Consider the following 12534-nt stretch of genomic DNA (forward strand, 5'->3'; position numbering starts at 1 on the left):
ATCCGGCAAATGTTTAGTAAAACCGGATGTGACGGATCCGGTTTTCTGCCGGATCCGTCTTCCGCTTGACAGCCAAAACCGGATCCGTCTCATCCGGTTCATCCGGTTTTCGATCCGTTTTTCGACGGATTACGCCGGATCCGGTTTTTAAAATCGCCCCTTGTGGCCTTCCGAAAGGGATTGGCTACTGAAAAACTATATATAGCGTGTTCCTACAGCCCTTCTTTGACAGGTTGTAGAGGAGAAAGTGCAGGTTGGAGAGAAGAGCAAGTTACTGGCGAATATGGATGTTGTGATTGGAAATATTTTGAAGAATTTGGCGGATTTTACAGCGGAGGCGAATCGTTTGAGGGTGATTGTTCTGGAGAAGGAGAGAGCGAGACAGCAGCGCATCAGGCATCGTAGACGACGTTTATGGATCCACCCCATCACAGCCAAGAGAATGACGCATGGGGTCTATTCTACACTCTGCATGGACCTTCGACGAAACCCTGATACATTTTTTGGATATGTTCGGAAGAAAATGGAGAATTTTGATTACTTGGTGGAGCGCATTGCACACCTCATAAGAAAATCGGACACCTATTGCCGCTTCTCTGTTTCACCCGCAGAGCGTCTGATGGTGACTTTAAGGTAAGCCACATTTATTGGATATGCTCGCATCAGAGCACACTTTCACTGCAATCTTGTTGGTGGTAGTTTGCATCTCCAAGTGTTAGAGCTGACTTTTGGTATGTAATGCTCTGATTTTAAACTAATTGATTGTTTTTTAATTCCCCACAGATTTCTTGCAACTGGAGAATCCCTTTCGTCACTGCATTTCCAGTACAGACTCGGGATTTCCACCATATCTGGAATAGTGAAGTACACATGCCGTGCACTGTGGGACTCCTTAGCTGAAGAGGTTTTACCAGAGCCCACAACAGAGAGGTGGATTGAAATTTCAGAAAAGTTTCAACAGATATGTCAGTTTCCGAACTGTTTGGGCGCTGTGGACGGGAAACATATCCGCATTGTAAAGCCAGCCGGATCGGGATCGGAATATTTCAATTACAAGAAATATTTTTCAATTGTCCTCTTGGCCATCGCTGACGCGGAATACAAATTTATTGCTGTTGATATTGGGGCCTATGGCCGCTCCAATGACTCTCAAGTTTTCAAACTGTCTGCCATGGGGCGTAAACTGTATGGAAACACCTTCCAGTTCCCACCCTTTAGACCGCTGCCGCAAACATCTGGCCCACCTATGCCATTTGTCTGTGTAGGGGATGAAGCCTTCCAGCTGTCAGAACACCTTTTGAAACCGTACGATAGCAGAGGACTGTCAAGAACAAAGCGCATTTTTAATTACCGCCTCACAAGAGCAAGAAGAATGGTTGAATGTACCTTTGGTATTCTGACAGCCAAATGGCGGGTCCTATTGACTGCGATCAACCTCAAGACAGAAACTGTGGACGAGGTGATCAAAGCTTGCGTGGTACTCCACAATTTTGTTATCTGCAAGGAACCCATTTCCATTGAGGACACCTCTGAAGAAACCACCTTGCAAGATTACCATGACATTACCACTAGAAGTTCTGTGACGGTTTCAGTAATGAGGGACAATTTTGCACTATACTTTATGTCACCTCAAGGCAGAGTACACTGGCAGGATGACAGAGTGTGAAAGATTTGTGCCCTTAACCAAACTTGTGTACCTTCTGTACCAACAGTATATACCTTTGTCAACCAAAGTTGGCTATCTTGTCATGGTCTTACTATTTTTAGCTTTAGGCCACAGGTGTGTACCTGGTTGTGTTTTATGCAAAGTATTTCACCTTTTAACAAAAGTTGTGTACATTGTTAGGAAATCACCAACAATAAACACAACTTTTTAGGTGAAATACTTTGCTTCAAACACAACCAGGAACACAACTGTGGCAAAAAGCTAAAATTTACCCACAGTTATATACCTGGTTTTGAATACCTTTTTACCTTTGAAATACCCTTTATTTAACCTTTTTTTTAAACATAGTTCGCCGCAGAAAGAAATGACAGACAACCATTGTGAAACGATAATTTAACTTTTATTTAAAATATTTTTTTTTTGTAAAATGTTTTTAAAGTGCAAAAAACGTTTTTAATAAAGGTTTTAAACCCAATGGGCATTTTTATTAAAAAACACACATTACAAATCTGTGTAGTGTGGGGTGGAAATAATGCTGGAGGGGCTGCGGGACACTTCGACACTGGGTGTGTGGAGAGAGGACTGGGATCGTGGTGGGGAAGGAACAGTTAGAGGTGAAGGTGTGGAAAAAGCTACAGAATGGGTGGACATGTGGGAGGCAGAAGAGGTGGTGGTTGGTGGAGTGGAGGGTTAGGCAGGAACTGTAGGAGCAGATGATGTTGATGGAAAGTTGTATGGGGAAGGCGTTTGGTACGGGGCAGGTTGCTGGAAGTAGGGAGGTTGCTGGTACTGGGGAGGTTGCTGGTACTGGGGAGGTGGCTGGTATGTAATAGGAGGGGGAGGATGGAAAGTGGCTGGAGGGGGTGCAGGTGGAGGAACTACTGGGGTGGGAGGAGGAGGTTGGGAGGTAACGTGCTGTAGAGCACCGTGGCACGAATGCATTACATGCATCTGCTGGGTAGGAGAGAGCGTTGCCATGCGCTCCACAACAGACCTGAAAAAGGTGTGGTTTGGCGAAGATCTTGCTTCTGAATGCATGGTTTGCAGAAGTGTCTTCACCTCCAGAATGCTGGAGTTGATCTGCTGAAAGCCTGCGGAGATTTGCTCTGACAAGACTTTTAGACAGTTAATAATAATAATAATAATAAATTTTATTTTTATAGCGCCGACATATTCCGCAGCACTTTACATTTCAGAGGGGATTTGTACAGACAATAGACATTACAGCATAACAATAATCACATACAGTAGATTATAACAAATACCAAGAGGAAAGAGGGCCCTGCTCGCAAGCTTACAGTCTATGAGGAAAGAGGTAGACACGAAAGGTGGGTGGTAACAGTTGCCATGATTGTATGGACCAGCCATAATGTTAAGTGTGTAACAGTACAGACACAGAGGGCTAATGGATGCATAAAGCATGTGGGAACATGATGCGGGAAATCTGGTTATGGTAAAACTTTTGGCTGTGCCACACAGGGATAGATTAGGTTAATGTGTTGAGGCGATAGGCCAGTCTGAATAAATGCGTTTTCAGGGCACACTTAAAATTTAGGGGATTGGGGACTAATCGTATTGACCTGGGAAGTACATTCCAAAGAATTGGTGAGGCACGTGTAAAGTCTTGGAGACGGGAGTGGGAGGTTCTGACTATTGAGGATGCTAAGCTCAGGTCATCAGCAGAACGGAGGGCGCGGGTAGGGTGGTATACTGAAACAAGGGAGGAGATGTAGGATGGTGCTGAGCCATGGAGGGCTTTGTGGGTGAGGGTAATAAGTTTATACTGAATTCTGGAGTGGATGGGTAGCCAGTGTAATGGCTGGCACAAGGTAGAGGCATCGGTGTAACGATTGGTGAGGAATATGATCCTGGCTGCAGCATTCAAGACAGATTGGAGAGGGGAGAGTTTGGTAAGAGGGAGACCGATTAGAAGAGAGTTACAATAGTCCAGACGAGAATGAATAAGAGAAACAGTAATAGTTTTTGCAGAGTCAAAAGTAAGAAAAGGTCGAATTCTAGAAATGTTTTTGAGGTGCAGATGACAAGAGCGAGCCACTGATCGAATGTGGGGGGCAAAGGAAAGCTCGGAATCAAGTATGACCCCAAGACAGCGGGCCTGTTGCTGGGGAGTAATAGTGGAACCACACACAGAAATAGCAATGTCGGGTATAGGTACATTAGTAGAGGGAGGAAACACCAGGAGTTCAGTCTTTGACAGGTTCAGTTTCAGATATAGTGAGAACATGATGTTAGACACAGCGTTTAGACAATCGCTGGTGTTTTCTAGAAAGGCTGGCGTGATGTCAGGAGAAGAAGCGTATAATTGGGTATCATCAGCATAGAGATGGTACTGGAAACCAAATCTACTGATTGTTTGACCAATAGGGGCAGTGTACAAAGAGAAGAGGAGGGGGCCTAGAACCGATCCTTGGGGGACCCCAACAGTAAGGGGAAGGTGAGAGGAGGAGGAACCGGCAAAAGATACAGTAAAGGAGCGGTCGGAGAGATAGGAGGAGAACCAGGAGAGAACAGTGTCCTTGAGGCCAATGGAACGGAGCATAGTGAGGAGGAGCTGATGATCCACAGTGTCGAATGCTGCAGAGAGATCCAAGAGAATTTGTATGGAGTAATGACCATTTGATTTAGCTGTTAGCAGATCATTAGAGACTTTAGTGAGGGCAGTTTCAGTGGAGTGTAAGGAGCGGAAACCAGATTGGAGAGGGTCGAGAACAGAGTTTTCTGAAAGATAGAGGATAAGACGGGAGTGGACCAGATGTTCCAGGAGTTTAGAGATGAAGGGAAGATTAGAGACAGGTCTATAGTTAGCGGCACAGTTTTGGTCGAGGGATGGTTTTTTAAGTAGTGGATGTATGATGGCATGCTTAAATGAGGAGGTAAAAATACCAGAAGAGAGAGAGAGGTTAAATATTTTAGTTAGGTGAGGGGTGACAGCAGGGGACAGGGACTGGAGGAGATGTGGCGGAAATGGGTCACTGGTGCAAGTAGTTGGGCGAGAAGATGCAAGGAGCCTGCTTACTTCTTCTTCTGTGACTGGTTCAAAATCAGAGAGTGAGCTAGATGCAGTGGGGGAGGGAGGACAGTGCATGGTATGAGGTGATTAGGAGATAATTTCCTGTCGAATCTGGTCAATTTTTTCTTTGAAGTAATTGGCCAGATCGTCAGCTCGGAGCTCCGTGGTTGGGGCCTGTACTCTTGGATTGAGTAGAGAATGAAAAATGTCAAAGAGACGTTTCGGGTTATTGGACCGTGAGGTGATGAGGGTGTTGAAATAGATTTGTTTGGAGAGGTGAAGGGCAGTGTTGTATGTTCTAAGCATAAACTTAAAATGGATGAAATCTTCGTGTAGATTGGATTTTCTCCACAGACGTTCGGCGCACCTGGAGCACCGCTGCAGGAAACGTGTTTGCACCGTGTGCCAGGGCTGTCGCCGTCTGCATTGTGGTGTTCTATTTATAGGGGGTGCAAATTCATCCAGGGCACTTTGAAGTGTTTCATTGTAATGCTTCAATGCAGAATCAGGACATGAGAGGGAGGAGATAGGGGCCAATGAAGACTGCAAGTTCTTCATAAGTTTCTGGGTGTTAATGGCCTGTATGTTTCTATAAGTCTGGACAGTGGGGGTGACCTGAGCGGCCTGGCAGTTCTTGATAGAGAATGAAAGAAGATTGTGGTCAGAGAGCGGGAGAGGGGAGTTTGCAAAATCATCCACTGCACAAAGCCGAGAGAAGACCAAGTCGAGGGCGTTTCCGTCTTCATGCGTTGGAGAATTAGTAAGCTGCGAAAGGCCAAATGAGGAGGTTAGAGATAAAAGGTGAGTAGCAGATGGGGAGAGGAGAAGAGCAATGGGGATGTTGAAATCTCCCATGATGAGGGTAGGGATGTCACAGGAGAGAAAATGTGGAAGCCAAGTGGCAAAATGATCCAGGAACTGATGGGAGGGGCCGGGAGGACGATACACCACCGCCACTCGCATGGAGAAGGGGGTGTAGAGTCTGACGGCATGGACCTCAAAAGAAGGGAAGACTAGTGAGGGTACTTGAGGGATAACCTGAAAGGTACATTTTGGTGATAGGAGCAGACCAACGCCTCCACCTGCTCTACTGTCTGATCTTGGGGTATGAGAGAAGTGTAGCCCCCCGTATGAAAGAGCAGCAGCAGCGGAAGTGTCTGACTGCTGGATCCAGGTTTCAGTAAGAGCCAGAAGGTTAAGAGAATTAGAAAGGAAAAAGTCATGGATGAAGGAGAGTTTGTTACACACTGAGCGAGAATTTAAAAGTGCACAATTAAGAGAGACAGATGGCATGCAGGGAATATTAATAAGATTAGAGGGGTTTCTAAGTGTAGCAGTTGGGGGGTTTGACTTTCTATAACATGGGGGACCAGGGTTGGGAGCAATGTCTCCTGCGACTAGGAGAAGGAGGATAGAAAGAGTGAGCAGATGGTTAAGTGATTTGTGAGAGCGTCTCTGATGTTGAATGGTTGGACTGACTGGATCTGTGCAAGTTAACAATGTGAAAAGAGCGTGAGTGCTATACATAGGAGAGGAAAGGAGCGAGGGGCCGATATGGATGGAGTGTAGAGAGTTAATGCCAGGGCGGTGGATGTGTGTGAATGCAGCGGCCAGGATAAAAATTACACAAATGCATATGGTATATATTTGTTGTACTCCTAATGTACAGTGAGTAGATGTATATAAATGTCTTACCTGTCTCCTGCCCTGTCTAACTGCCATGTTATAACTGCCAGTAGTACTTTGATACATGTACTTCGATTACATGTGCATAAATGCCACCCCTTCAGATGCAAGAACTCTGGCGCATAAGTCTTTTCCTGACCCCTCTGCCGCTGCCGCCCAGTACCCGCAGGTGTAGTAGAGGTGGCAGGGGCAGAAGGGTGGGGTAAAGGGAAAGCGATCTCCTCACCAGCAGCTTCATGTAATGTAGGCAGCCACGATGCTCCTGTGCTGGTGGATGGGACAGATGGGTCGAATGTGTGGGAAGGCTGGGAAGGTGCAGATGTACCGGGGCGGTCGAAGTGTCCCTCGGTGCCGGTCTCCTCAGGGATCGCCTCAGAAGGGTCCAATCGTGCAGGCTCCCGAGTGCTGCTCACCGTGCTGTGGAACAAAGAGAAAAAAAAACAATTAATATAGTGACATGGCATGGCCCTGGCTGAAAAAAAATTGTTACATCTAAACATTTTTTTTTCACATGTGGTGTGTAATATTTACCTTCTGGTGACCATTTTATCCCGGAGGAACGACAGGGCTCGTGCGTACTTGTACTTGCTCCTGCGTCCTCCAGATCCACTAGGGGCCCGCATCTCTTTATTGAACTCCTTCTTGAAACGATCCCTCACAGACCGCCACCGCTTCACAATTCTGTCCCCTGAAACGAGAAAGGACAAAGTGGTTAGTATACAACATCAGTGTTTCCCAATCTCCAGTCCTCATGGTCCCCAGGGGTCATGTTTTCAGGATTTCCATAGTAAATAGAAATCCTGAACACATGATCCGTGGGGACCACGAGGACTGGAGTTCGGGAAACACTGGTTTACATCAAGCAACCGGTACTGTATATACTTACGCTCTTTAATCTGGGCCCGAGCATCGAGGTCCTCCCAGCGGGCCACAAGGAGCGAACAGATTTCCTCCCAGAGTCGTCGGGTAACGATCAGGTCAGCATGGCGGCGGTCAGCCATATTCCATAGCGGCTCCCTTTCTCTGACGAGATCGATGAGGTGGTCCACATCTATTCCTCCATCCTCACCGTCTGAGTCAGGAGCACGCTGTGAAGGCTGTTAAAGTAAAAGAGAAAAATAGCAAAATTAGTCACCACACTTAAGACATGAAATAAAAAGTGTACCAAAATTTAACTTAAATATTATACTTACACGCTGGTGACCGCCGCGTTGCTGTCGCCGACGACCCTGGGAGGCACTGCGAGGACCTCTTGGCCGAGCAACAGATTGGGAAGACTAGAGAAGAAAAGAAAAAAATTTATGTGTTTGGATGTAGGCATTTGTTTGCTGTGTGTGGTCTGCAGAACATTGTTTTCTATGTGTTGTGTGTAGTGTGATGTTGTGTTTCTGCGTTTGATGCAAAAAACTTACCAATTGTGAGCCCACTACAGGTGTCTGTCCACCCCTTCCTTCTTCTTCTGGGAGCTCCTCTTCAGCTTGTGAATCCTGTTTTGAAATAAAAGGCAATGAATATACATATATTCCAGAGATGATGGATTTTGGAAATAAAAACTTACCGTCAAATGCTGACGATGCAAGGGAGGGCTCCCAGAAGAAGATGTGCTGTCCTCTTGCTGGCCAGACTCCATGGCTGTGGGTGGTGCTGTAGCTGCTGCCAGTGCTGCCAGTGCTGCCACTGCTGCTGCTGCTGAATCTCTTGGGCGGCTGTTGAATAAAGAGAAACAAAGGGCCAATGAATATCTTGATATTCCATGGCCCTAGCTTTGAGGAATGGGGGATTTGATAATTACCTTCTCTCATCTGCTGCTGGACTCCCCTCCCGTTGTTCAGCATGCTGCTCCATTTGGGGTGGTGGTGGTGGTGGTGCTGATGGTGCTGCAGTTGTCTCCTGCCTTCTCCTGCGCCTGGTTGCTGTCTTGGGTGGCATGTTGGGTGTGGCTGAGGGTCCCACTGTCATGCTTTTATATATGTGGCTTGTGGGCAGAGCTACTGAGCATGCTCAGACCCAAAAAACTGGATCCGGCGCATTGCGGCGCTCATAGGCTTTCATTGTGTGAAAAAGCCGGATACGCCGGATCCGGCGTGTCCGGCTTTTTCGCCGGAGACAAAAAACGTTACAGTAGCCGTTTTTTCCAGACGCCGGATTTTGACAGATTGCCGGATCCGGCGAAAACCGGATGAAACGCATGGCCATCCGGCCCGATCCGGCGCTAATGCAATTCAATGGGGGGAAACCGGATCCGGCATTGCATTTCACCGGATCCGGTTTTTGTCAAAAGTGCCGGATCGCGCCTGACGGCGAAAACCTGATGTGTGAAAGAGGCCTTACCGAACCATTGACTCACAGCGGAATCGAGATTATAACACTGTAAAGTGGACTATCCTGGATTACCATGCTATCACCCCAAACTCATATAGGGCCAAGTTCTGAGACCTCCCATGCACCACGGGGGGATCGTTTAGGATGTATGCACATAAGATGTCCCAGGCATGTTGGAGATGGCTGGAAGCAGAAAATGCCTTTCCTGTGGAAGATGTTATACAGGCGTTCCTTATAGAACAATTTCTTGCCAAGTGCCCCGCAGAAGTACGGGAATGGGTCCAGGAGCGCACGCTGTGTACCGTGGATAGAGCTGCAGCCCTTGCCGATGAAGCCCTTACTATCCGACTGCAATCGAGGAGGCTTCTGGACAATGAACCATGGCCTGCTCCCACACCCCATCCCCCTCCGATTATATCTGCCCTTGCACCTAATCGCAAGCCAATGACAATTACGCTACACAATCCTGGGCCCCAACAGTTCTGACCATGACCTGGGGGTATCACAAAGAGGAGATGTTATGGGTGTGGGCAACCTGGACATTTGTAGTTTGGCTGTCCCTCAAAGATTTGGAGGGAGCCCCACATAGCCTCACTTCGTCCAGTGCATCTTGTGCACTCTATCCCGCCTGAGGAAGAGCTACCACCACCCCCACCAGAGTGGACCACCGACCACGGCACCATAGATATCCCTCCTGGAGTGTACGAACTCCGGCCTTTGTCCTTTCTACCCAGAGCAACGGCAAGCCACCTGCAGGATGTCTTAATTGATGGATACAAAGTGTCAGGATTTAGAGACACGAGGGCATTCCTGACTATCGCTGACCCCCATGTGGTTCGACCGAGGCAATTCACCAGGGTCCGGTGATTCCCATTGTCCTGGCGGGGGGTGCCCGCAAATATATACAGCGAGCTTCTGTGCGTTTGGATTATGGTTGTGGAGAAAAACTGTGTTGGATTGGAGTTATGGGAGGACTTCCTGCAGATATACTCCATGGGAACAACATTGGGGAGTTAGAGTGCCAATTTGAGGGAGCAGTCACCCGACTACAGGCCCTTCAAGCACTACATCATCCGGACCTCACCGGGGAGCAACCACCAAGAACCGCATCAGAGTTGGTAAGCAATACGTTCGCTGCTTCTACATTGGGAGAGTCTTAGGACAGAGAGGAGTTTAGGAGAGAAATATAGGGTGACACTACCTTAGCAGCTCTTAGGCGAAAGACAGAAACTGGGCACATGGGAGATAATGGGGATGACTTCACTCGAGAAAACGGACTGTATTATTGTCATGTAACAAAGGTCAGTGACAAGGGCAACCCTGACGCAACGACTAGGCAACTCATTGTCCCTCAGAAGTACAGAGCACAGCTAGTCCAACTGGCCCATGACATCCCCTTGGCTGGACATCAAGGGAGGAAAAGGACTGAAAAGAGACTCACCCAAAGTTTTTACTGGCCTGGCATCTCGCAGTCAGTAGCCCATTATTTCCGTACCTGCGATGTGTGCCTGCGAATGTGGCATCCAGTAGCTCAACGTAAGGTACCCCTGCAATCCCTGCCCATAATTTAAGAACCATTTCAACGTGTAGCTGTCGACATCATAGGTCCTCTGGCCCACCCCAGCCGGTGGGGAAAAATATATCCTGACAGTGGTAGACTATGCCACTCGGTATCCTGAAGCTGTGGCCCTGTCCAGTATTACAGCAGTAAAGGTAGCCGAGACCCTTGTTACCATCTTTACCCGGGTAGGGTTTCCTAGTGAAATATTATCGGATCAAGGCACTCAGTTCATGTCAGATCTGGTCCAGTCCCTATGGCATACCTGTAGTATTTGAGCCATTCACACCACCCCATACCACCCGCAGACCAACGAACTATGTGAATGCTTTAATGGAACCCTAAAAAATATGCTGAGGGCTTTTGCTGACGTTGAAAAAGACTGGGAAAAATACCTGCCTCATCTCCTCTTCACCTATCGGGAGGTTCCCCAAGAGTCCACAGGGTTCTCTCCCTTCGAACTACTGTTTAGCCGGAAGGTCCGTGGGCCTCTCACTCTTCTGAAAGAACATTTGGAGGGAGACATCTCAGATACCGGAATGCCCATCGTTCCCTATACTCTAGAGTTGAGAGACCGTCTCGCCCAGCTAGCTACCTTGGCTAAACAACACCAGCGAATGGCCCAGTCACATACAGACATGATGTCATCGCGCTCTCTGACCAGAATGTCACTGTCTGGAAACGCGGAAGACGTCACGGCGGTGGAGCAGGGAGAGGTAAGTATTTCAACTTAGCAAATGCTGTGATCCTGAGCAAGCGGGGGGGCCCACTCGTTTGCGACGGCACTGGCACAGGGATCCTCATAGTACGGCGATGTGCCCCACCGGCAGAGACACTTTTGTGTACTATGAGGGGCCCTGTGCCAGTGCCGTCGCCCATGAGTATGCCCCCCCACCTGCTCAAGGAACCTGCGCTTTCATCTGCACCTTCCTCTTTGTCACCGTGTAAGGTGGTATAGTATGCGGGAAGGGGAACCTGAGTTTCATCAGGATCAGATTCTATCTGTGTAGAGTGCGAGGGGAATGTAGTAGTCTGGGTCAATGTACCAGCAGAATCATCTTGCCGCCAGAAGTACGGTCGCCACAGTGGCATTACCTTCCTCCTACGGAGTGTGATGTCATGCTTGGGAGCAATGAAGGATCGCTTTAGCAGTTAAACCAACACACAACACAGTTCCCACTCCAGGCCAGCAGGGAGACCTCTGAACCTGACTGCTGAGGAGCTGCTCTCTGTGGTCAGGAGGAGGTAAGTTAGGGCAGTCTGTGAAGGGAAGGGGAAGTGTGTGGACGTGAGAAGGGGAGTTGGAGGATGAGCAGAGCTAAGGCTCACTCCTAGCTGGAGCGCAAGGTCGGGATTCCGGTCTCCGAGTTTGTAGGGACACTGACGGTCCAGCAGCAGAAACCGGAGGAAGTAGCAGCTGTAAATGCTCTGTTCCCAACTAAGGCTTGGAGGCCCCAGCAGCGATGTGTGTGAGCCAGAAGGAAAAGGCTATGGCTGCCTGCCATACGAGAAAGTTCCAAAAGAGAGTCAACAGGGGGAACTTCAGTGAACTCAGTACTGCGAGTTCCTCAGATAAACGCTAGAACAGAGGCCACACTACCTATCTGCATAGAGAGAATTCCAAATTTGCTTCCAGGCTGACCAACTCCTTCTCCATCTGTACTCTGGGTCCTGGACGGCACTTACCAAGTACAGGTAAAGGAACTGCACGACTTTGTCTGTCATCTTTCTCCTGCGCCTGGCGCACGGCTCTGCTACATCCTGCACTGCACACCATCTACCAACTCTTTCATCTGCCCTGCGACTACGGCCCTACCTGTGCAGGGCTTCTACATCTTAGCTGCACCACAACATCTGTCCCAGAGAAGAGACACTGCAGTGCTGGTCAATCTGCTCAGAAACCACAGGTGGCGTCACGTATCATTCACCTAAATACGTTATTCACCCCTTTGCATGGACGCCCAGGGCCACGGAACGGGTCATCACCACCAACGTGACACATCCCTCTGAGACACCGGCCCGGTACCGATTAACCCCACTGCCCTGGCTGGCCACCCTTACTCCATGTCAGATTCATCTTGGACTGGGGAATTCATGATTTGACTTGATAACCCAGGCATGATATGATAGAAAGAGTTACATGGACTAATGTGAAGTGTGGCCTGCTGCATCATTCACTTTTGGTGGGGGTGAAGGACACAAGGAAAGGGGTTCTTCCTGACCAGGAGCCAGCACTTGATGACTCAGTGCTTGCATTTTTTGAAACTTCAG

The sequence above is a fragment of the Dendrobates tinctorius genome, unplaced genomic scaffold (genome assembly GCF_039654945.1).
Source record: "Dendrobates tinctorius isolate UK_male_01 unplaced genomic scaffold, ASM3965494v1 ptg000028l, whole genome shotgun sequence".
Taxonomy (NCBI): Eukaryota; Metazoa; Chordata; class Amphibia; order Anura; family Dendrobatidae; genus Dendrobates; species Dendrobates tinctorius.